Source organism: Budorcas taxicolor, chromosome 7, assembly GCF_023091745.1.
Source record: "Budorcas taxicolor isolate Tak-1 chromosome 7, Takin1.1, whole genome shotgun sequence".
NCBI classification, from domain to species: domain Eukaryota; kingdom Metazoa; phylum Chordata; class Mammalia; order Artiodactyla; family Bovidae; genus Budorcas; species Budorcas taxicolor.
The window spans coordinates 36,142,853-36,170,514 of NC_068916.1; positions in this window are offsets into that span (position 1 = coordinate 36,142,853).

Here is a 27,662-nt window from a genome sequence, read left to right on the forward strand (position 1 = left end):
CTTGGATTGGAAGAATCAATTTGTTGAAACGATCATACTATCGAAGGTAAACTACAAATTCAATGCAATCACTACCAAAATGCCATGGGAATTTTTCACAGAACAAAACCAAATAATTTTAAAAATTGTATAGAAACACAAAACATCCTAAATAGCCAAAAAAAACCTTGAGGAAAGAAAAATTGCTGAAGGAATCAAACTTCCTGATTTCAGACTGTAACACAAATCTATAGTAATCAAAATAGCATGTTGCCACCATAAAAACAAACATTCATATCAATGGAATAGAATAGAGAGCCACAAAATAACCCCATGAACTTATGGCCAAATACGTTATGACAAAGGAGGTAAGAATATAAAGTAGGAAAACAACGTTTCACCAATAAGTGGTCCTGGGAAAACTGAAGAACAGTAAGCAAAAGAATAAAATAAAAACATTTCTTCACATCACATGCAGGCACATGAAAAGATGCTCAATAGGGCTGAATATCAAAGAAATGCAAATCAAAACTACAGTGAGATACTACCTCACACTGGTCAAAAGGGCCATCATCAAAAAGTCTACCAATAATAAATGCTAGAGAGGGTGTGGAGAAGAGGGAACCTTCCTACACTGCTGGTGGGAATGTAGCTTGGTGCCACAACTATGGAGGTTTCTTAAAAAACTAGAGAGTTGAAGGCTTCTTAAAAGACTAAAAATAGAGTTCCCATATGATCCAGCAATCTTGCTGCGGTACATATATTTGGAAAAGATGAAAACTCTAATTTGAGAAGATATATGCACCCCAGTGTTCAAAGCTATACTATTTACAATAGCCAGGACATGGAAGTGGACCTAAATGTCCACTGACAGATGAACGGATAAAGAAGATGCTATGTGCACGCACAAACACACACACACAGTGGCATATTACTTAACCATTAAAAATAATTAAATAATGCCATGTTGGCAACCTGGGTGGACCTAAGGATTATCACACTAAGCGAAGTAGGTCAAACAGAGAAAGACAAATGCCACATGATATCACTTATGTGTAGAAGCTAAAAATAATGATACAAATGAACTTACCTACAAAACAGAAATAGAGACACAGATGTGGAAAAAAACTTACAATTACCAAAGGGGAAAGGTGGGGAGGGACATATTGGAAATTTGGGATTAAAAGATACACCCTAGTTTATACAAAATAAACAAATAAAGACCTACTGTGTAGCACAGAGAACTATATTCAATATCTTATAAAAGCCTTTAATGAGAAAGAATCTGAAAATAATATATATTATATGTGTGTGTGTGTGTATACACATATGTCAAAATATACTACCACTAAGATATTAATGAAACTATGAAATTGCCTTTGTGAGATCTGATTGCTGTTTAAGTTATTCTTGTTTTTCTGACAAGACCTTTAGGAAGACATTACAAGCATGGATGTCAAAGGTTATGATTTTTAGCTAGACCTCTTACTAGTCAATACATTGGCCAAGTTACTTAATCATTCTGTGCCTCAGTTTCTTTATATGTAGAATGGAAATAACAAGTACCTAATAGATTGTGGGAATAGAATGAGTTAATACATGAAACACAGATAGTTCCTAGCATGTAGTTCCTGCATTAGATATATTTGCTGCTGTCTGTTGTAACCAAATCATTGATTTTCCAAGATAAAAAAAAATAAAACTTTTTAAAGAACAGTTTTCTATTAAGTATAGACGCTGAAAGATTTTAGTGGGCTTTACTATTGCCAAGATATATTCTCCCTTCCTGTGTATCTCACTATTTAACTTGAAGAAAATATCACATTCTCTAACGAAACTATCATAAAATATTTTAAATATTCATGAGGACTATACTTGGCAGTAATTACCACCTGATACTGTGCTTTGCTGAATACACTAAATAGAACAATTTGAAATGGAGATGGTCCTTCAAATATTACAAATTATCCATTATAGGAAATAATTGGTGAACAGAGATGGACTGGATGGTTTCAACTGTGGCTAAGTAAAAATTTGTTACTGTATTAGAGCCAAAGATTATTTACCAATGTTGTATTGATACAAATAATACGATGCGTGTGTATATAGAGCTAGTGATTTTAAGATTATTACATTTCTGAAATTTATTAAATATGAAATAAAACAAGTGAACTCTGCCTCTACATTTTCCAGAGTAATAAGCATAGATGAAATTAAGTCATTTATAATTGAGTGATAATACAGATCTATTATTTATATAGACTTAATGGGGCATTATATTGGCTTTCATTCTCTGAGATACAAGACTCTTAAGGACTGTTTCAGTGATGAAATATTTAACCAAAAGGTGTTTGGGGGAAATGAGGACATTTTAATATCATAAAGAAAAAATTCTATAAGCTATACAAAACTTACTTGAGGGTGGGACTGCTTTATGTTTATGAGTAAATAAGTACATTTTCAGAGATTATTATTATTACTATTTAGCCCAAAATAATATTTTGCTGTAAGTTTAAGTCCATGGGGTCACAAAGAGTTGGACACGACTGAGTGACTCAGCTGAACTGAATGATTAAAATAAAAAAATTTGTGTCACAAGTTACTTCTAATAAAATTTGAGTTGATTGCTTTTGTTGAAACTGTAAAATTATTGGTGAGGTTGGAGCTATCTGAAGGAATATCTCAATTAGTAGCCACAATTTGGGCATATTTGAGTTTTTCCAGTCATTTTTCAACAAAGATTTCAAATACACAGAAATATTGAAAGAATGGTGCAGTGAACACACATATATTGACCTCATAGATTCTATAATTAATAATTCACTATATTTACTTTATCACATATCTATCTTTGCAATTATCTATATTTATATCTATCTTTGTGTAGTTTAGTCAGTGAGTCATGTCCAAGTCTTTTGAGACCCCTTGGACTATAGCCCATCAGACTCCTCTGTCCAGGGGATTCTCCAGGCAAGAACAGTGGAGTGGGTTGTCATTTTCTTCTCCAGGGGATCTTCCTGACCCAGGGATTGAACCACAGTCTCCTGCATTGGCAGGTGGATTCTTTACCACTGAGCCACCAGGGAAACCTACACCTATCTTTATTTTGATGCATTTCAAAATAACTTGCAGAAATCAAGTTGTACACATGTATGCTTTGCTTCTAAATGCTTTAGCATGCATAACATCAACCAGAGTTCAACAACCGTATGTGAATTTTTTGGTGGGGAGGTAACAAGGCGATCCAACCAGTCCATTCTAAAGAAGATCAGTCCTGGGTGTTCATTGGAAGGACTTATGCTGAAGCTTAAATTCCAATACTTTGGCCACCTCATGTGAAGAGTTGATTCATTGGAAAGACCCTGATGCTGGGAGGGATTGGGGGCAGGAGGAAAAGGACAGAGGATGAGATGGCTGGATGGCATCACTGACTCGATGGACATGAGTTTGGGTAAACTCTGGGAGTTGGTGATGGACATGGAGGCCTGGCATGCTGCGATTCATATGGTCACAAAGAGTTGGACATTATGCAATTCATGGGTTTGCGAAGAGTCGGACACGACTGAGCGACTGAACTGAACTGAACTGAGTGACTGAACTGAATTGAACCGAACTTTACATACCATGAAATACACAAATCTAAAGTATACCATTCCATGAGTTATTGGGGGTATGTCTAGTTTTGATTCACACAAATATTTAACACACATTAAGGAAAATATATATTGAGGGTATTTTTTCAGACAATCGGGACTATAAACATGAACAGCACTTTCTATTATAGAAAAAACTATAACAATGTAAAAATGTCTTTAAAATGGACCTCTGGGAATGTAATTATTTGTTTATCCAATTTTATAAATAACTTTCAGTTCAAAATATAAGACACATATTTTTAAGTGGCGACAAAAGTAATCTTTACAAACAACCTAATTATATTACTTCAGCCTTTTCCTTATTCACCTGATATAACACAGGAAGCATGATTTGACACTTCATATACATGAAGCTCTACATTATACAAAATGCACAAAGGAAAAAAGATGCCACATATATTGATTTGCAGTATACATGTGTCTAATGCTATTACTTGACATTATGCAGCTATGGTCTGAGACACTGTGAGAGTGTGTGTGTGTGTGCATGCGTGTGCACAGTCAGTCTCAAGGAAATAAGATTTAGAGCACGTATAAAGTTTTATAAATACTCCAGTGTGTTCAAATAATAATAGAAGACATCATCCACATAATATATCATTGTTTAATAACCACCACAGCCATAACACTTTGAGCATTAATTCTCATGTTGAAGCTACAATTGCTGTAATTTTTTTTCCTTGTAATTTGATTCCCTGGAAAAGTTTAACTCAAAGGAGCATCTGCTCTACAGTCCTTGTCCCTATTGACCACTCTTTCCCATCATATTACAATTGGGTTCACAAAACTCAGGGTCACCAACAATCTGGCCAATGGTCACAAGTGAATCCTTGACTTAAAAGTTCTCTCCCCTGATAGACCAGTATTTAGAATAAATCATTAAAATTAACATATGTCATAATATATCCCCAGGCTTTTATAAGGATATTATATTCTTCTTAAGATATTTAAATAATGTCATTCACATAAATTTACTTGGAGATGTACTATCTCCAACTCCACAGAAATGTACAACAAAGACACATGTAGTTTAACCTTGAATGTCTCCTCCAACGTTAAAAATAAAAGAAGCAATCATCTTACCATTTGTGAGATACTGACTATATTCTTAGTAAAGGATAGTGCATATTAAACTAGACGACTATAATACTAAGGTTTTAGCTTTTAAGTTTTATGTGAAAGCTGTGTGGCCTCGGCAAAATCACTTCATTCCTCTGAGCCTAATTAATTTCACTTGTAAGAAAAACATGGTAATTGGCCAAAAGAAGTTTCTGGCTCTTTCCAACTTTGAGGTTCTCATATTCTAAGAATAATCTGTACAGGCAGACTTTCTTTGATCCTTTTTCTCTTTGGTAATTGTAATAGGTTATAATGCCATCATTGCATTAAGTTTGCAATTGCATTTATTTATTTATTTATTTTGCCTAATCAGTAGATATTTAAAATGGCTCACGTTCCAGACTTAGTGCTAAGCACATCTTTGTATTGGTTTGAAGTGGTTCAAGCAGACATATTGAAGAGAACTGGTATAAAATGGTGATTTCACAAGGAACATTTAAAGGAAGCAATTATAAGGTATATTCATTTAAGAAATATTTTGCCAAGTAGCTTTTCTTTTCATATTGTCTCACTGGCTGACCAACTATTAATCAAGCTCTCCATCTCTCAGTATGGTAAAAGTCAAATGAATTTTGTCATCAGCTGAGCCATCTGTCTCCTCATACTGTTCTCCTATTTTTCTTTTTCTTTTTGAAACTCTTTAACTGAAAGTAGAAATGGAGGAGGAAGGAAAGGTAATCAGTGAATATAACAGCATTTCATATGCTTTGACTATTTTTTAATACTTAGGTAATATGAGGTATTAATAGCATTTCATATACGTTTGCTATTATACATTCAAGGTCCAATGAATTTTTCTGGGAGAAATTAGATACTGCCCTGCAGTACAGATGCAATAAAATGTGTCTGCTCTAAGCTGAGCACAGTGGTGCTAGGCCCTGCATACTAAAAGATGTGAATTCTCTTAACCAAAGCAAAAAGAAGTCTCACATCTGTGTCTCTAGTATTTATCTGTTCTGGGAGGATAGAGTGCCTGGGGCTCTCACATCAAGAGGGTTAAGGCTTCCTTTATAAAGTGTTGACAATAATTCTTACCATTCTCTTGGCCATCTATCAGAAAACAACTACTTATTTCTCTCGGCTTTATTGGGAATCTATCTGCCTGAACTTAGATGTTTGAAATGAGAGTGAAAGATAGAGAGCAGAGCCAAGGAGAGGAATCAGAAATGCACTCCCAAATAAAAGTCCCCTGAACCAATCTCCCACTACTATGGGAAGCCCTGCTGCAGTGCTCTTGGTTAAAGCCACCTAGTTCTTAGGTGCATCCTGTGTGGACAGTTCTATTTATCTTAGAGGGCAGCCTGTCTCTTAACTGGGCAGCACCAACTGTCAGGAAACTGGAAGGGTGGAAGTGTTATCCTCTGTAATCTGGCCCTATGCTGCCTCCGACAAGTCTACCTTGATTTCTGTTTGCTGACTTACAACAAGCTGAAGAGAGGAAACCATTCTCGAAGGCAGTCTCTCTTTATTTCAGGTAAATCAACAGTTCCTTTGGTGGGTCCCTATGCTTTCCTGTCTCCTCAACCTTCTTGTTAATCTTTTTGGACATTCTGAGACTTCCCCAGGAATAATTATATTGAGGAATCCTGTCGGCTGCCTTACAAATGGATCACTCTTCTTAATGAGTTAGATTTTACTATATCAAGCATTGAATTGAGGAAAAATAGAATCTTTCCACTATTTTGCATAGTTGAGTTGTTGAAGTTTTACAATAAATATACAACTATTTTGTGACAATGAAATAATTTAAACAAACAAACAACAGCAACAAAAACCAAGGCCCTGGGTTCCTTCCTACATAAAAGACAAAGAAAATTCTTGGCATGAAAATTCTCTTTCCATCTTATCTGACTCAATGGTCATTTATGAAGTGCAGATAGATCTATTATGGCATCTTCATGACTGATAGGGACAAATCTTGCTATATAAGAGGGATTTAGGTTCAGAGGCTATCAGTTTTTACACTGTATTTTATATGTTTTCCAGAAAATATGCTGAGGAGTCATTCCTGTTTCTTTTTTTTAAAAAAGCCCAAACACATTTTCAGGTAGAGAGGCCTCAAACTATTTGACATTAGACACATGCAAGAATATTCCATCTTGTTCTATCAAAACCAGCATAATTTGAACATCTGAAGCATACTAAAGTTTTAAAGCCACACCATGCCAGGAATAGAATCCTTGAAGAAGGCCATTGGTAGATAGCCTGCCTCTCAAAATAGAGCTATGCCTTATTCAGCTTCTGGTTTTGGGGTCCTGGCTAGTGCCTGACCCATGAGAGGTGTTGGAGCCTAAGATCAACCTTGAGGTTAAGTAGCCTGTTATTAGTTTAGGGACAGTAGCTGGTGGCTGCTGCTTCTTCTCTTTTCTGCTTTTTGAATAAAACAGCACTGCTGCTGCTGCTGAGTCACTTCAGTCGTGTCCGACTCTGTGTGACCCCAAAGACGGCCGCCCACCAGGCTCCCCCGTCCCTGGGATTCTTCAGGCAAGAACACTGGAGTGGGTTGCCATTTCCTTCTCCATATTACAGAGCATGGCTGGAAAAGGACATCAGTATTTCTAGATATCTTTTTCTTAGTATTTAATTACAAAATGGAGAAAAAATAATAGCTGCTTGCTCTGTATAACACACATAGTGAAAGAACAGCTGCCCCTGCTACTATGAACCCATCTTTCAGACAGAAAAGACCTCAGAAATGTCTCTGAAATTCCTTCCTGGTTTAGGAGGGACCAATTTACAACATGGGAGAGGGGAAGTTAGGAATTGCTACCATTTAACTAGCTCTCCAGTGGCTCAGAGGCAACTGGATTGATCTGCACCTAGCTGGAGTGGGACATGTGTCAGATGGGTAGAATTTAAACTTTTGCTTAGAGTAGGCAGTGACTTTCCTGACAGTTCCAATGTCCAGGCAATCTTTCTGAGCTATCCCTGGAGTGAAGGCTTGTTGTTGGCCTACCTATTTTTAAATACTACAGGCCAAGAGAAATAAGGCAATATGTGTGTGTGCACATATAATTGTAATATAACTAGAATCTATTCAAATGTTTAAGAGCTTTATGATCTAAAATTACAGGAAAGCCAGTGTTTTATCAATTTATGAGGAGCCATGATGATGTCAATATACTATCTAAGTGTTGGAAAAAAGCAAAAATAAATGAGATTATGCATACAAGTTATACTCCACTTCAATTTTATAAGAACTAAGGATTTAGAAAGAATTGCACATCATGGTGATAGTAGCGGTGTAAACCACTAAGCTGTGTCCAACTCTTGAGACACCATAGAACTGCAGACTGTCACCTGCCAGGTTCCTCTGTCCCTGGGATTTCCCAGGCAAGAATACTGAGTGGGTTACCATTTCTTGCTCCAGGCAATGTTCCCAACCAAGGGATTGAATGTCTCCTGGCTTAGCAGGCAGATTGTTTATCACTGATTAGGAAGCAGTGTTATATATCATAGAAATAGAAAATTGTAGTGTGTTGCTAAAACACATATTGAGGATCTACTGTGTACAGATAGTAAAAATATTTAATAACTTTTTATTACCTAAGATTGAAATATTACCTGCTTTACTTTTCACGGTTGTCTATGTGATGGCTCACACACTCTTGTAATATGTCACAATAGATTCTTCATTGAAATCATAATAATGTTCATTTTGTTAAACCATACTCTGTGAAGGCTCTGCATTCATTATATAAATTTTTTATACTTAATATCTTTCAATGTGCCTATAATATATTATGTATTAAATGAATGTGTTTTGAATGAATAAACCCAGAAATGAATAATCCCTTTTAAAGTAGCCCATATAATTCTACAAGAGACCTAGAGAACTAGATTAAGTTTCAATGTTTGTCACCAACATGAATAAACCAGATCCACCATGACTAACAATTATTTTAGGAAGATTCTTTAGTGCATGATCTGGTACTTAATATAAAATCAGTTCCTTTATATTACTTTAGTCTCTTAAGTATTTTCTTATTATTACTATTATTTTATATTATATCATATTGCTATTATTTTATAGTATTATTTTATATTTTAGTCACTTATTATTTTAGTCTCTTTTTATCCAGAGTCACATTTCCTAAGTTGATATTCAGAAACAACTCCTTTTAAAGCATTACATGAATTCACATTAAATCCTTCCTCCCATATTTTCTTGGATTTTTTATGTGAATTTCTAGGAGTTGGTAACTGGAACACATAATAATGTACACAACTGCATGATTCTTAACTAAAAAAATAGCTGCCATAGCCAAATTAGTCTAACAACTGCTTGAAAAAGAAGAAACAATAACAGTAGGCACTTACTGAGGACCATCACCTTTTAAATTTTTTTTATTTTTAATTAAAGGATAATGGCTTTACAGTATTGTGTTGGTTTCCACTGAACATCAACATCAAAATAAATCAGTCATAGGGCCATCTCTTAACAGTACACAATAAGAAATTCCAATGGTATGATCACTCACCTAGAGCCAGACATCCTGGAATGTGAAGTTAAGTGGGCCTTAGAAAGCATCACTATGAACAAAGCTATTGGAGGTGATGGAATTCCAGTGGAGCTATTTCTTTCTTTTCTTTTTTTTTTTTTTTGAGTTTTAAGTTTTACTTTATTTTACAATACTGTATTGGTTTTGCCATACATTGACATGAATCAGCCATGGGTGTACATGAGTTCCCAATCCTGAACCCCCCTCCCACCTCCCATCCCATGCAGTGGAGCTATTTCAAATCCTGAAAGATGATGCTGTGAAAGTGCTGCACTCAATATGCCAACAAATTTGCAAAACACAGCAGTGGCCACAGGACTGCAAAAGGTCAGTTTTTATTCCAATCCCAAAGAAAGGCAATGCCAAAGAATGCTCAAACTACCGCACAGTTGCACTCATCTCACACACTAGTAAACTAATGCTCAAAATTCTCCAAGCCAGGCTTCAACAATATGTGAACCGTGAACTTCCAGATGTTCAAGCTGGTTTTAGAAAAGGCAGAGGAACCAGAGATCAAATTGCCAACATCCACTGAATCATCAAAAAAGCAAGAGAGTTCCAGAAAAACAATTGGAGAGTATATAATTCCATTGCTAACACTAGCAAGGGGGTGCTATTTCTGCCCCCTTCTGATGCCTATGTCAGAAACTTTCTCTATCTGCTTTATACTTTAATAAAACTTCATTACAAAAAAGTGCTGAGCAATCAAGCCTCGTCTCTGGCCCCAGATTCATTTCTCCTCTGGAGGCCAAGAATTCTGGCATCTTTTCATGGTTCAGCAACAATCTGTCAGTAGTTATGACAAAATGAATACATGTTGCATCTCAGGTCTTCAAATTACCTAGCTCCTGAACTGGAATTGTGACAGAATGTGGTCCACTGGAGAACGGAATGGCACACCACTTCAGTATTCTTGCCTTGAGAACCCCATGAACAGTATGAAAAGGCAAAATGATAGGATATTTAGAGGAACTACCTAGGTCAGTAGGTGCCCAATATGCTACTGGAGATCAGTGGAGAAATAACTCCAGAAAGAATGAAGAGATGAAACGAAAGTAAAAACAATACCCAGCTGTGGATGTGACTGGTAATAGAAGCAAGGTCCAATTCTGTAAAGAGCAATACTGCATAGGAACCTGGAATGTCAGTTCCGTGAATCAAGGCAAATTGAAAGTGGTCAAACAAGAGATGGCAAGAGTGAATGTCGACATTCTAGGAATCAGTGAACTAAAACGGACTGGAATGGGTGAATTTAACTCAGATGACCACTATATCTACTACTGTGGGCAGGAATCCCTCAGAAGAAATGGAGTAGCCATCATGGTCAACAAAAGAGTCTGAAATGCAGTACTTGGATGCAATCTCAAAAACGACAGAATGATCTCTGTTTGTCTCCAAGGCAAACCATTAAATATCATGGTAATCCAAGTCTATGCCCCAAACAGTAATGCTGAAGAAGCTGAAGTTGAATGGTTCTATGAAGACCTACAAGACCTGTTAGAAATAACACCCAAAAAAGATGTCCTTTTCATTATAGGGGACTGGAATGCAAAAGTAGGAAGTCAAGAAACCCCCGGAGTAACAGGCAAATTTGGCCTTGGAATGAGGAATGAAGCAGGGCAAAGACTAATAGAGTTTTGCCAAGAAAATGCACTGGTCATAGCAAACACCCTGTACCAACAACACAGGAGACCACTCTACACATGGACATCACCAGATGGTCAATTCGAAATCAGATTGATTATATTCTTTGCAGCCAAAGACGGAGAAGCTCTATACAGTCAACAAAAACAAGACTGGGAGCTGACTGTGGCTCAGATCATGAACTCCTTATTGCCAAATTCAGACTTAAATTGAAGAAAGTAGGGAAAACCACTAGACCATTCAGGTATGACCTAAATCAAATCCCTTATGATTATCCAGTGGAAGTGAGAAATAGATTTAAGGGCCTAGATCTGATAGATAGAGTGCCTGATGAACTACGGAATGAGGTTTGTGACATTGTACAGGAGACAGGGATCAAGACCATTCCCACGGAAAAGAAATGCAAAAAAAGCAAAATGGCTGTCTGAGGAGGCCTTACAAATAGCTGTGAAAAGAAGAAAACTGAAAAGCAAAGGAGAAAAGGAAAGATATAAGCATCTGAATGCAGAGTTCCAAAGAATAGCTAGAAGAGATAAGAAAGCCTTCTTAAGTGATCAGTGCAAAGAAATAGAGGAAAACAATGGAATGGGAAAGACTAGAGATCTCTTCAAGAAAATTAGAGATACCAAGGGAACATTTCATGCAAAGATGGGCTCAATAAAGGACAGAATGGTATGGACAGAACAGAAGCAGAAGATATTAAGAAGAGGTGAGAACAAAAAAGATCTTCACGACCAGGATAAACACGATGGTGTGATCACTCATCCTGAAATATGAAGTCAAGTGGGCCTTAGAAAGCATCACTATGAACAAAGCTAGTGGAGGTGATGGAATTCCAGTGGAGCTATTTCAAATCCTAAGATGATGCTGTGAAAGTGCTGCACTCAATATGCCAGTAAATCTGCAAAACTCAGCAGTGGCCACAGGACTAGAAAAGGTCAGTTTTCATTCCAATCCCGAAGAAAGGCAATGCCAAAGAATGCTCAAACTACCGCACAATTGCACTCATCTCACATGCTAGTAAAGTAATGCTCAAAATTCTCCAAGCCAGGCTTCAGCAATATGTGAACCGTGAACTCCCTGAAGTTCAAGCTGGTTTTAGAAAAGGCAGAGGAACCAGAGATCAAATTGCCAACATCCGCTGGATCATGGAAAAAGCAAGAGACTTCCAGAAAAACATCTATTTCTGCTTTCTTGACTCTGCCAAAGGCTTTGATGTGTAGATCACAATAAACTGTGGAAAATTCTGAAGGAGATGGGAATAACAGACCACCTGACCTGCCTCTTGAGAAATCTGTATGCAGGTCAGGAAGCAACAGTTAGAACTGGACATGGAACAACAGACTGGTTCCAGATAGGAAAAGGAGTACGTCAAGGCTGTATATTGTCACCCTGCTTATTTAACTTATATGCAGAGTACATCATGAGAAATGCTGGACTGGAAGAAACACAAGCTGGAATCAAGATTGCCGGGAGAAATATCAATAACCTCAGATATGCAGATGACACCACCCTTATGGCAGAAAGTGAAGAGGAACTAAAAAGCCTCTTGAAGAAAGTGAAAGAGGAGAGCGAAAAAGTTGGCTTAAAGCTTAACATTCAAAAAAATGAAGATCATGGCATCTGGTCCCATCACTTCAGGGAAATAGATGGTGAAACAGTGGAAACAGTGTCAGATTTTATTTTTGTGAGCTCCAAAATCACTACAGATGGTGACTGTAGCTGTGAAATTAAAAAATGCTTACTCCTTGAGTAAGAAAAGTTAGGGCCAACCTAGATAGCATATTCAAAAGCAGAGACATTACTTGGCCGACTAAGGTCCGTCTAGTCAAGGATATGGTTTTTCCAGTGGTCATGCATGGATGTGAGAGTTGGACTGTGAAGAAAGCTGAGCCCCGAAGAATTGATGTTTTGGACTGTGGTGTTGGAGAAGACTCTTGAGAGTCCCTTGGACTGCAAGGAGATCCAATCAGTCCATTCTGAAGGAGATCAGCCCTGGGATTTCTTTGGAAGGAATGATGCTAAAGCTGAAACTCCAGTACTTTGGCCACCTCATGCGAAGAGTTGACTCATTGGAAAAGTCTCTGATGCTGGGAGGGATTGGGGGCAGGAGGAGAAGGGGACGACAGAGGATGAGATGGCTGGATGGCATCACTGACTCAATGGACACAAGTCTGACTGAACTCCGGGAGTTGGTGATGGACAGGGAGGCCTGGTGTGCTGTGATTCATGGAGTCACAAAGAGTTGGACACGACTGAGTGACTGTACTAAACTGAACTGCAATTGAGATTATGAAGGATTACTCTTGTAACTTACATGTTTAGAGAATCTTGTTTTCATCGTATTTGTGCAATTTTGTTCTATAAAATGTCAGTGACACAATAAAAAATACCTTAAGAGAAAACAGTACAACAAACCAAGAAAATCAATGCACAATATAAACATAAACATATGAAATATTGATAATATGACTATTGGATATTACTGTAAAAATAATTATGGTCATTCTTTTCTAGGTAATAAAAGACAAAGTTGAAAGAGGGGGCTTTAGATTCCTAGTGAAATGGAGTAAATACAGACCTCTCTATCTTCCACTGAATTCACAAAGGAAACCTGGACGGATGCATAGCAGTTACTTGAGAATTCTGAAAATTCAACATGAACAAGTAGATTATGAAAGGATATCAGAATTCTATGTCCCATCGAACCACTGGTATGTTCACCACTTTCCCCTCTGATATACCCTGGTCTGAAAGCAACACAACTTGAAAACTGGAAATGAGCACTATATGCAGACAGCAAGCAATCCCAAAGAAAGCTACTAGTTTGACTCACGGAGCAAAAATAAAGAATTCTGAAAGCTTAGAGAGGATGGGAATCCTCACTTTTATTTGCTCTTTTCCCCCTAGTTTCTTACAACTTTAACCCTAGGAGATCTTTTGATAAATATAGTAGCAATGGCAAAAGTAGCTGAGAAGAAAGAAATTCAATAGTCAAAATTCTGAAGGGTTGGGACTTTTGACACAGATCAAGAAACCATAAAGTTAAGTTATACAAATGAAATATATATCTGTGTATACATATATATGAATATATATACATATTTATCAAAAGAAAGAACACAAATGATAAGCTTAAAAAATTTTAAACACCTCTTTAAAAATGAGTGAGCGGTCAAAAGGAAATACTCAAAGTGAAGGATGAAGAGGCAAATAGGTGTAAAAATTACGGAAGAGAAGGTCAGGGAAAATAAATAAATATGCTAATAAATAGCATATGATTGGAATCTCAGTGAGAAGAGAAAGAAATGGAAGAAGAACCAATATTTGTAAAGAGGATGCATAAGAGTTTAAAACTGATCAAAGCAATCAAAAATCATATTTAAAGATTCTACAAAATATAAGAGGGGGAATACAAAGAAAACCATATCCCAGTAAATTACAACTGGACAATATCAAACACATTCACACTTCTAAATAAGTATCCTTACAAAAGTTTTCACAAAAATCTTCACAGAATTTTAAGAGGAAACCTTAAAAGCAATTAAAACAAAAGAGATGTTATTCAGAAGAAAACATTATATATATATATATATGCAGATATATAAAAACTTTCATATCAGAATATAGATTAGACTAATATATTGATATACATTATATATTATACTGATATGAGTATTCTCATCAGAAATAATGAAAGCCAGATGACAGTTTTCCAAGTCTGAGAGATTCTGGTGTACAGAATATTTCAGTTCAGTTCAGTTCAGTTCAGTCGCTCAGTCGTGTCCGATGCTTTGCGACCCCATGAATCACAGCATGCCAGGCCTCCCTGTCCATCACCATCTCCCAGAGTTCACTCAGACTCACTTCCATCGAGTCTGTGATGCCATCCAGCCATCTCATCCTCTGTCGTCCCCTTCTCCTCCTGCCCCCAATCCCTCCGAGCATCAAAGTCTTTTCCACTGAGTCAACTCTTCGCATGAGGTGGCCAAAGTACTGGAACTTCAGCTTTAGCATCACTCCTTCCAAAGAAATCCCAGGGCTGATCTCCTTCAGAATGGACTGATTGGATCTCCTTGCAGTTCAAGGAACTCTCAAGAGTCTTCTCCAACACCACAGTCCAAAAGCATCAGTTCTTCGGTGCTCAGCCTTCTTCACAGTCCAACTCTCACATCCATACATGACCACTGGAAAAACCATATCCTGACTAGACGAACCTTAGTCGGCCAAGTAATGTCTCTGCTTTTGAATATGCTATCTAGGTTGGCCATAACTTTTCTTCCAAGGAGTAAGCGTCTTTTAATTTCATGGCTGCAATCACCATCTGCAGTGATTTTGGAGCTCACAAAAATAAAATCTGACACTGTTTCCACTGTTTCACCATCTATTTGCCATGAAGTGATGGGACCAGATGCCATGATCTTCATTTTCTGAATGTTAAGCTTTAAGCCAACTTTTTCGCTCTCCCCTTTCACTTTCTTCAAGAGGCTTTTTAGTTCCTCTTCACTTTCTGCCATAAGGGTGGTGTCATCTGCATATCTGAGGTTATTGATATTTCTCCCGGCAATCTTGATTCCAGCTTGTGTTTCTTCCAGTCCAGCGTTTCTCATGATGTTCTCTGCATATAAGTTAAATAAGCAGGGTGACAATATACAGCCTTGAGGCACTCCTTTTCCTATTTGGAACCAGTCTGTTGTTCCATGTCCAGTTCTAACTGTTGCTTCCTGACCTGCATACAGATTTCTCAAGAGGCAGGTCAGGTGGTCTGGTATTCCCATCTCCTTCAGAATTTTCCAGTTTATTGTCATCTACACATCAAAGGCTTTGGCATAGTCAAGAAAGCAGAAATAGATGTTTTTCTGGAAGTCTCTTGCTTTTTCAATGATCCAGTGGATGTTGGCAATTTGATCTCTGGTTCCTCTGCCTTTTCTAAAACCAGCTTGAACTTCAGGGAGTTCATGGTTCACATATTGCTGAAGCCTGGCTTGGAGAATTTTGAGCATTACTTTACTAGCATGTGAGATGAGTGCAATTGTGCGGTAGTCTGAGCATTCTTTGGCATTGCCTTTCTTTGGGATTGGAATGAAAACTGACCTTTTCCAGTCCTGCGGCCACTGCTCAGTTTTCCAAATTTGCTTTCTCTCTCTTCCTCTCCTGCATGTGTGCACTCTTTCTTTCTCTCTCCCTCTCTCTCTCTCCGCTTCTCCCATGCGCTCCTCCACTCTCTTCCCTTCAAATTTTTGGGTTGGCATGCCTCACGCTTCGAGGATGGATTCTCCTGCTATCTTCTAAATAAAATAGAGGCCGGGAGGAGACATCCCACGTCTGAAGTCAGGGGCGGTGACCCTGAGGATCCACCCCAAGCCGGAGGCCAGGGGTGGCAGCTGGGAAGAGCCACCCACACCCAAGGCCAAGGCCAGTGGTGGGGAGGAGCAACCCTAGGAGTGGTGGCTGTGCAGGCACAGGAGGGCCTAGAAGAGGTATCCCACGTTGAAGGTCAGGAACGGTGGCGGTAAGGAGATACCCCTCATCCAAGGTAAGGAGCAGCGGCTGTGCTTTGCTGGAGCAGCCATGAAGAGATCCCCCACACCCAAGGTAAGAGAAACCCTAGTAAGATGGTAGGCGCTACAAGAGGGCATCAGAGGGCAGACACACTGAAACCATACTCACAGAAATCTACTCAATCTAATCACACTAGGACTACAGCCTTGTCTAACTCAATGAAACCAAGCCATGCCTGCAGGGCAACCCAAGACGGGTGGGTCATGGTGGTCTGACAGAATGTCATCCACTGGAGAAGGGAATGGCAAACCACTTCAGTATTCTTGCCTTGAGAACCCCATGAACAGTATGAAAAGGCAAAATGATAGGATACCGAAAGAAGAACTCCCCAGGTCATTAGGTGCCCAATATGCTACTGGAGATCAGTGGAGAAATAACTCCAGAAAGAATGACGGGATGGAGCCAAAGCAAAAACAATACCCAGTTGTGGATGTGACTGGTGATAGAAGCAAGCTCCAATGCTGTAAGAGCAATATTGCATAGAAACCTGGAATGTGAGGTCCATGAATCAAGGTAAATTGGAAGTGGTCAAACAAGAGATGGCAAGGGTGAACGTCGACATTCTAGGAATCAGCGAACTAAAATGGACTGGAATGGGTGAATTTAACTCAGATGACCATTATATCTACTACTGTGGGCAGGAATCCCTCAGAAGAAATGGAGTAGCCATCATGGTCAACAAAAGAGTCTGAAATGCAGTACTTGGATGCAATCTCAAAAATGACAGAATGATCTCTGTTTGTCTCCAAGGCAAACCATTCAATATCACAGTTATCCAAGTCTATGCCCCAACCAGTAACGCTGAAGAAACAGAATATTTATTAAGGATAAACACCTGTGGAAGGGAAAGAAGGAAGAAGGAATGGGCAAAGGGAGAAATTAAACTGTGATGTCATTCTTACAGTGCCTCAGCCAACCTCTCTGGACCTTCAGAGAGTACATGGTCCATCTGAATTGTCCTGCCATATAACGGAAACTTTCTAACCCACCCCTGCTTCCAATTTCAATCATCCATGGGATGCAGGCTGCTATAAAAGAACATGCCCTTGGTGAAGCAGATCTCAGTAGCTGAGATAAACTCTGATGTTTCAGACAGTTAGAGGCTGTCTCCTGGCAACTAAGGCAAGTCTTCCCTTGAGGCTGTTCCTAGCATCAAGACTTCTTTTCTTAAGAGTAAATCACTTTCTTTCCTCATATTCAATTTTTCATATATATAAAAATATATATGTATATATGATGGAAACAACTCCAAGATTTGGGTTGTTTGTCCTTTGTTCCTCAGAGAACCTCTGTCAGGTTCTTATCCTTAGAGTTAAGGGCTATGCTACTAGCAAGATTGAATTGGAAGCCTCTGAAACTATCACCCAGGTCATTATAGTAAGAATATTGTTATACTCAGAGGTGGAAAGAAAAGCTTAGTTCACTCATCCAAGGATTGGAAAGATATAGTACTGATGATGTCCATCATATTTAACTTATCAATGTGACCTGTGTGCATTCAAGTGGAGAAGACAAAATCACAGACTCACTTAATTGCTGGGTTCAGTTTTAGCTGCCACGCTAGATATATCAGGGGCCTAAAGACAGAAATATTAAGACAGTGGAAAAAGTTCTGTGGTGGAGGCAATGTGTATGGATATATTGAAAAATATTTGCAGATCACTGTATCTTCTGTAAATGCCAACCAAAGAGTATCTTTCATAGAACAGGCACTAATCAACCAAGTAGACAGAATGACTCAGCCAGTTAGTCTCAATTGACCTCAGTAAACAATGTTATCAATGCTGTCCTGATAGCCACCTTGAACACCAGAAGCAAAGATGATCAGAAGCAAAGATAAAGGCCATGAATGAGCCCAAACAGTAAAGGTTCCTAGTTGCCAAAACTGGTGTAGCTACTGCTATCATGGAATAATATACAAAGTGCCAGCAATAGAGACTGACAGTTAAACTCCAATACAGTACCATTCCTTAAGGATACCAACTGGGGCCACTTGATGACAAGCTGATTACATGGGGTTCTTTCCATTCCAGAAAATTTTTCTAAGCAACAAAAATACACATTGTGGACAAGGAATTGCCTTTCCTGTCTGTAGAGCCTCGGTTAGCATCACTATCTGAGGAAATATGGGGTACTGATCTAACAGTATGTGGTATCACATAAAATCACTTAAGAATTGAAAGTGAAAGTAAAAGTCACTCAGCCGTGTCTGACACTTTGCGACCCCATGGACTGTATCCATGGAATTCTCCAGGCCAGAATACTGGAGTGGGTAGCCTTTCCCTTCTCCAGGGGATCTTCCCAACCCAGGGATCAAACCCAGGTCTCCCACATTGCAGGCAGATTCTTTACCAGCTGAGCCACAAGAGAAGCCCAAGCACAGTGGAGTGGGTAGCCTATCCTTTCTCCAGTGGATCTTCCTGACCCAGGAATTGAACTGGGGTCTCCTGCATTACAGGCTTTACCAACTGATCTATGAGGGAAGCCCCACTTAAGAATGGGTTTTTATTTTAAATGTGTGGGAGTGGGCCCATAATCATTGAATCTACTAGTAATATTACATACCATAGCACCCAAAAGATAATCCTATTCTTCACAATCAAAGCACTAGCTTGGAGACAATAGTTTATGAAGATGGGCTAGCATTTTACAGAATGAAGAATATACATAAAATCAAAGACTTTTCGATGTTATTATAGCCCCACAGAAAGAATACTTTTGTCTGAGAACCTAAGGGGAGGTGGCATGAGTGGTCTTACTTAGCATCACTCAGTGGCCCAGCAGGAGAATCTGTGTTTCCATTTCTAAAAGTCTGTCTTTTGTTTGGCTTAGAGGTCCAGGTACCCACAGGGGCACACTGTTGCCAGAATCATAGCAAGAATCTCAGTAAACTATTAAGCTGTAGCAGCTGGCATGGCACTTTGGTATTTTTGCACTCTGAGACCAGCATGCCAAAAAAGATGTAACCAAACTGTCAGGACTACTTGCTTTTTATTTTGATGAGGTGTACATGCTGGTAAAAATTTAAAACTTAAGATTATGGAGAGATATGTCATGCTTACAAATTGGACAGCTCAGTATTTTAAGACATCATATATCCCCAAATTGCTTTATAGAATTCATACAATTTCACTTATAACCCAGCAATTTCTTTCTCTTTAACAACTTCTGATTCTAAAATCTATATGCATAAACAAAAAGATTTAGAATTGTGAAAATTATTTTAAAACAGAAAAAAGTGTTGGAGGATTTATATTACTTAATTTAAAATTTTATTCTGGAACTACATGTAAGGAAACATATAAATATCAATGGAAGACAATAAAGAGTCTACAAACAAGCCCACCTTTATATAATCAATGTTTTTCTGATAAGTGACCAAGATAAATACAGAAAGAACCATCTTTTCAACTGAAAATTAAATAAACTGAACATAGGCATATTTAAAGATTTCAGTAATTCCAATCTTAGATATTATTTATATTATATATACACACACATATATATGTGTCTGTGTGCATATATACACACATATATACATATAAAAAACAAATGCACATGTATGTATCATCAAATATATATATATATATATATATATATATATATATATATGTTTGGAGAAAAATTGAAATAGAATTGTCAGTAATTGAAAATGACAAAAATGTTTATCAGCAGGAGAATGGGTAGTTCTGACATATTTATACACTGAAAAAAATATGTTGATTTCTGGTTTCCAATCTGGCATTTCAGGAGCTTGGATATTCCTACTTTATCCTAACAACAGGTTAAAAAACCAATGTGAAGCCCATAAAATTTAACAACTCTTCTTATACCTATAAGAGAAACAAGGGCACCTGGCAAACCATGGCCCCCAAATTAAAGAGACAGGTACAAAAATATGGAGAATCACAACTTAATTGCAGAAATCCACAAGCAAGAATTCCACAGGAATAAATGCGAGATAGGAAAACCTGAAATGTAACTGAAGGACTGCTGGAGGAATAGTATGGCTAAATCTCAGAGATAAAATCCCAGAGGGACTCAGTCATAGGGGATACCCAAACTTTTTGTGAGTTTACCTCCAGTAGCTTGACTGGGTGCTCACAATAAATATCAAAGAAAAATTTCTCAAGCTTCCAGCAGGAAAAGAGCAAAGGAACCATTTTTAAATACACCAGAGCACTGTATCCTTAACAAGATCTGACTTGAAGAGAAACTAACCAGAGCCTACACCTGCTAGGGTTTTATCAACGCCAAACAGTATTGGAAGAAGGAAAATCTGCAACTCTAACCAGAATAACCAAGAACTGTGGTATAACTGTAACAGGTATATCATGTATGTAATGGCAGTTCTAGAAAGAGAAGAATAATAAGAAGGAACAACAACAACAAACTATTGAAAAAAATAATGCCTGAGAATTTTCTCCAAATTAATGGCTAACACTAAAACAAAGATCAGGGAATGTCGGTGAAAACCAAGGCAAATGTCAAAAATATTATACCTAATGTATTCAAACTACAAGAAAATCAAAGATAAACAAAAAAATGCTGAAAGTCAGAGCAGGTGGAGAACTTACATATACTGGAGGAAAGATAAGAATTATATTGACTTCTCCAAAACCACACAAGTAAGAAGAGAGCGAAGTGAAATGAAATGAAATGTTAAGAGGGAGGAAAAAATAAAAAACACCAAACTAGAATTTTGTTCTCTGCAAAATTCTCTTTCAAAAGTGAAGAAGAATTAATTTCTCAGATAAAACTTAAGAGAATTTGTTGCCAGTAGACATTAATTGAAAAAAAAGTTTCGAAAAGTTATTGAGAGGACGAAAATAAAATAAGTAAACAACTAGGATCTTTATAAAGAGAGGAAGAATATAAAAGAAGTAAAATAGAATTCAAAAACTGTGTTCTTATTTTTAAATGATCTCAAAGGTAACAGTTAAATCAAAATAATAACAATGATAACCCAGTAAAAATTACTAAAATTTTTTTAAAATTTAAAAAAAAAAAAGATTCAGGGACATGAGTTTTGGAGAGGATACACTTAGTATAAAAAGTAATAGCAACAATATATTTGATAATGTAAGCTTATATATAAGCCTTTATATATGCTTTTGTATGTTTACATATAAATAAAACAAATGACAGCAAGGATATAAGGGTTTGGATGGAAGAGTTAGAATTATCTTGCATTATAACTTTAAAATTACCCGCGAAGTGATACAGGGCAAAATGAAAGTGGATTTGGATTAGTGGTAAATATATATTTCAAACCACTGAAAAAGAATTTTCAAAGTGCATAATCTACATGCTAAGAGAGGAGAGAAAGTGAAATAATATAAAATCCTCAGTTAAAATCACAAATGTAGAAAAAGAGTGGGAGACCAAAATAGTAGCAAAGAGCAAGAACAAATAGAAAACAATAAAAATATGGCTAATATTAATCCATCTCAATAAAATAATCTCTCTGAACATCAGTGGTCTAACCAACTAAAAGACGGAGTTAGAATAGGTCAAAATACAATACCAAGTATACACTATGTAGAAGAAGCCCGTTTTAAATGTAAAGCTACATATAGATTAAAAGTAAATAAAGATAGACCATGCCAGCAATAGTCAAAAGCAAGAAGATGCAAGAGTAAGCTCTAGTAAGTTCAGAAAGAGTACACTTTAAAGAAAGTTATCACAGATAAGGAATAACATTACATAATGATAAAAGGCAAATTCTTCAAGAATACATACAATCCTTAACATGTGTGCACCTGACAACAAAGAGTGAAACTTTGTGAGGCAAAAACTAATAGAACTGTAAGAAAACATTGATGAGTCAATTCAATACCACTCTGTCAGAAATGGACTTATTCAGTACTCTTGCCTGGAAAATCCCATGGATGGAGGAGCCTGGTGGGCTACAGTCCATGGTGTCGCTAAGAGTTGGACACGACTGAGCGACTTCACTTTCACTTTCCACTTTCATGCATCGGAGAAGGCAATGCCAACCCACTCCAATGTTCTTGCCTGGAGAATCCCAGAGATGGGGGAGCCTGATGGGCTGCCCTCTATGGGGTCGCACAGAATTGGACACGACTGTAGCGACTTAACAGCAGCAGCATCAGGCACTAAATTAGTAAAGACATAGTTGGACTCAACAATACCATCAATCACCTGGACAAGAAGGACACTGATAAACTACTTCCAGCATTACCAAAGACACATTTATCCAAAGCTCATGTGGAGTATTCAACAACATAGACCACACATTCTGGCCATAAGACACAACAAAGAATAGAAATCACACAATGTCTGCTTTCAGATCACAATTTGGTCTGAGACTGTGAATTAAACTAGGCCCAATAACAGAAAGATAGATGCAAAATTCTAAAATGCATAGATTAAACAATGCATTTCTAAGTAACTCATAAGTCAAAGAAGACATCTCGAAAGGAATTTTAAAATGCTTTGAACTAAATGATAAAAAAACACAACTTATTGAAATGTCTCAGAAGCAGGAAAGCAATACTTAGATGGAAATTTATAGCACTGAAAGTATATACTAGAATGTAAGAAGATCCAAAGTAAAAAATCTAAGCTCACCTTAGGAAACTAGACATTTCAGTTCAGTTCAGTCACTCAGTCGTGTCCGACTCTTTACGACCCCATGAATCGCAGCACGCCAGGCCTCCCTGTCCATCATCAACACCAGGAGTTCACTCAGACTCACATCTATCGAGTCAGTGATGCCATCCAGCCATCTCATCCTCTGTCGTCCCCTTCTCCTCCTGCCCCCAATCCCTCCCATCATCAGAGTCTTTTCCAATGAGTCAACTCTTCTCATGAGGTGGCCAAAGTACTGGAGATTCAGCTTTAGCATCATTCCTTCCAAAGAAATCCCAGGGTTGATCTCCTTCAGAATGGACTAGTTGGATCTCCTTGCAGTCCAAGGGACTCTCAAGAGTCTTCTCCAACACCACAGTTCAAAAGCATCAATTCTTCAGCGCTCAGCTTTCTTCACAGTCCAACTCCCACATCCATATGTGATCACTGGAAAAACAATAGCCCTGACTAGATGGACCTTTGTTGGCAAAGCAATGTCTCTGCTTTTCAATATGCTATCTAGGTTGGTCATAACTTTCCTTTCAAGGAGTAAGCGTCTTTTAATTTCATGGCTGCAGTCACCATCTGCAGTGATTTTGGAGCCCCAAAAAAAAAAGTCTGACACTTTCCACTGTTTTCCCATCTATTTCCCATGAACTGATGACAAGGAAAAGCTAATTAAATCCAAAGTAGATAAAATAAAATAAGTAATCAAAAGTAGAGTAGAAATCAATGAATCAAAAACAGGAAATTAACAGAGAAAATCAACAAAACCCCAAATGGGTTTTTTGAAAAAAAAAAAAATAATAATAATAATAAAATTTAAATTAATGAAAACCTCTAAGTAGGCTAACTAGGAAAACACAAGAGAGGATATAAATTCTGATACAATCATATCAGAAATGAAAGAGGGACAATCTCTACAGATTCTATGAATGGTTAAAAGGATAATTGAGGAATACTATTGATAATTGTATGTCCACAGATTTGATAATTTAGATGAAATGGTCCAATTTTCTGAATGACACAATCTGCTGAAACTCACAAGAAACATACAAGCTAAATAGGCCTATATCTATGAAATAAATTGAATAACTAATAGCATTTCAAAACAGAAAGCACCAAACCCATACAGATTCACTGGTGAATTATACCAAACATTTAAGGAAGAATTTATACCAATTATTTATAGTCTGTTTTGAAAGTTAGAAGAGGGCATACTTTCTACTGCATTCTATGAGGACAGTATCATCCAGAAACCAAAAACACATTACAAGTAAAGAAAACCACAGACCAATCTCTCTCATGAACACAGATGCAAAAATCCTCAACAAAATAAGATATATTAAAAAAATTATATACCATGACCTAGGGGGATTTATTCTATGAATGCAAGCCTGGTTCAACTTTAAATTAATTAATCTATCACTTCAACAGACTAAGGAAGAAATACCATATGATCTTATCAAGACATACAGGAAAATTATCTGAGAAAATTAAATACACATTCATGATAAAAATTCTCATCAAACTAGTATTAGAGGGAAGTTTACTCAACTTGATAAAAAATATTTATAAAAAAACTACAGCTAACACAATAATTAATGGTGAAAACTATAATTTTTCTCTATCAGATGAGGAACAAAGCAAAGATACTCTCCTTCACCATTCCCTTTCAACATCATACTCAAAATCCTAGGTAATCCATCAAGTGAAGACAAGGAAATAAAAAATATAATGGTTGAGAAGGAATAGATAAAACCATCTTTGTTCACAGATGACATGATTATCTATAATATGCTGAAAATCTGAAAGAACTGACAAAACTCTTGGAACTAATAAACAGTCATAGCAATGCTGCAGAAAGCGAAGTTAACATACCCAAAAAGCAATTACTTCCCTATATACCAGCAAGGAACAAGCGAACTTTGAAGTCAAAAACAATGTCATTTATAATACCACACCCCAAAATGAAATACTTAGGTATAAGTCTAAAAATGTGAACAAGATCCATGAGGAAAAACTGCAGAACTCTGATAAAAGGTATCAAAGAAGAACTAAATAAATAGGATTCTACATTCATAGATAAAAGGATTCAGTATTGGCAAGATGTCAGTTCTTCCCAAGTTGATCTTCAATACAATCTCAACCAAAATTCCAAGAAGTTATTCTGTAGATACTGATGAACTGATTCAAAAGTTTAAGAATCAAAATCCTCAGAACAGTCAACACAACATTGAAAGGGAAGAACACACTTGGAGAATTAATACAATCCAACTTCAAAACATTATACAACTACAGTAATTGAGACATTGTGGTACTGACAAGAGAATAGACAGATAGATCAATGTCAGGGGGGAAAAAAAAAATCAATGGCTGGAAATCCTGCATAAATACAGACAACAAATTTTGACCGAAAAAAAAAAAAAAAAGATACAATGGCACAAAGTGACTCTATTCAACAAACAATGCTAAAACAACTAGATACCTATATGCAAAACATCTAAACATAGTCCTTATACTTTTCAAAAAAATTAACTCAAAATAGAACACAGACCTAAATAAAAAATATAAAATTCTAAAACTTCTAGAAAATAACTTAAAAGAAAATGAGATGACTTTCAGTTCAGTTCAGTCGCTCAGTTGTGTCCGACGCTTTGCCACCCCATGAATTGCAGCACACCAGGCCTCCCTGTCCATCACCAACTCCCGGAGTTCACTCAAACTCATGTCCATCCAGTCGGTGATGCCATCCAGCCATCTCATCCTCTGTCGTCCCCTTCTCCTCCTGCCCCCAATCCCTCCCAGCATCAGAGTCTTTTCCAATAAGTCAACTCTTCACATGAGGTGGCCAAAGTACTGGAGTTTCAGCTTCAGTATCATTCCCTCCAAAGAACACTCAGGGATGATCTTCAGAATGGACTAGTTGGATCTCCTTGCAGTCCAAGGGACTCTCAAGAGTCTTCTCCAACACCACAGTTCAGAAGCATCAATACTTTGGCACTCAGCCTTCTTCACAGTCCAACTCCCACATCCATACATGACCACTGGAAAAACCATAGCCTTGACTAGACGGACCTTTGTCGGCAAAGTAATGTCTCTGCTTTTGAATATGCTATCTAGGTTGCTCATAACTTTTCTTCCAAGGAGTAAGCGTCTTTTAATTTCATGGCTGCAGTCACCATCTGCAGTGATTTTGGAGCCCCCCAAAATAAAGTCTGATACTGTTTCCACTGTTTCCCCATCTATTTCCCTGAAGTGATGGGACCAGATGCGATGATCTTCATTTTCTGAATGTTGAGCTTTAAGCCAACATTTCACTCTCCTCTTTCATGTTCATCAAGAGGCTTTTTAGTTCCTCTTTACTTTCTGCCAGAAGAGTGGTGTCATCTGCATATCTGAGGTTATTGATATATCTCTCGGCAATCTTGATTCCAGCTTGTGCTTCTTCCAGCCCAGTGTTTCTCATGATGTACTCTGCATATAAGTTAAATAAGCAGGGTGACAATATACAGCCTTGACGTACTCCTTTTCTTATTTGGAACCAGTCTGTTGTTCCGTCTCCAGTTCTGACTGTTGCTTCCTGACCTGAATATAGGTTTCTCAAGAGGCAGGTCAGGTGGTCTGGTATTCCCATCTCTTTCAGAATTTTCCACAGTTTATTGTGATCCACACAGTCAAAGGCTTTGGCATAGTCAAGAAAGCCGAAATAGATGTTTTTCTGGAACTCTCTTGCTTTTTCCATGATCCAGTGGATGTTGGCAATTTGATCTCTGGTTCTTCTGCCTTTTCTAAAACCAGCTTGAACATCTGGAAGTTTGCAGTTCACGTATTGCTGAAGCCTGGCTTGGAGAATTTTGAGAATTACTTTACTAGTGTGTGAGATGAGTGCAATTGTGCAGTAGTTTGAGCATTCTTTGGCATTGCCTTTCTTTGGGATAGGAATGAAAATTGACCTTTTCCAGTCCTGTGGCCACCGCTGAGTTTTGCAAATTTGTTGGCATATTGAGTGCAGCACTTTCACAGCATCATCTTCCAGGATTTGAAATAGCTTAACTGGAATATCATCACCTCCACTAGCTTTGTTCATAGTGATGGTTTCTAAGGCCCACTTGACTTCACATTCCAGGATGTCTGGCTCTAGGTGAGTGATCATATCATCATGATTATCTTGATTTTGGTCATTACTCTTTTGATACAACACCAAAAGCACAATCCATTAGAGAAATAATTAATAAACTTGACTTTAAAATTAAACATTTCTCCTCTATGAAAGATACTGTTAAGAGAATAAAAAGACAAGCCACTGACTGAGAGAAACTATTTGAAAAATATACATTTGGTAAAGGATTGTTACCCAAAATATACAGAAAATTCTTAAAGCTCAAGAGAAAACAAATGACTTGATTAAAAAAAAGAAATGAGTCAAAGACCTTAACATTTCCTCCGAAGATGAAATTAATATGGCAAACAGCCTTATGAAAAGACACTATATGTCCTATAACATGTACCATACAATCTAGCAATCATGTTCTTTGGATTTATCCAGAGGAGGTGAAACTGGTGTCCACACAAAAATTTGCATGTTTAAAAACGGATGTTTACA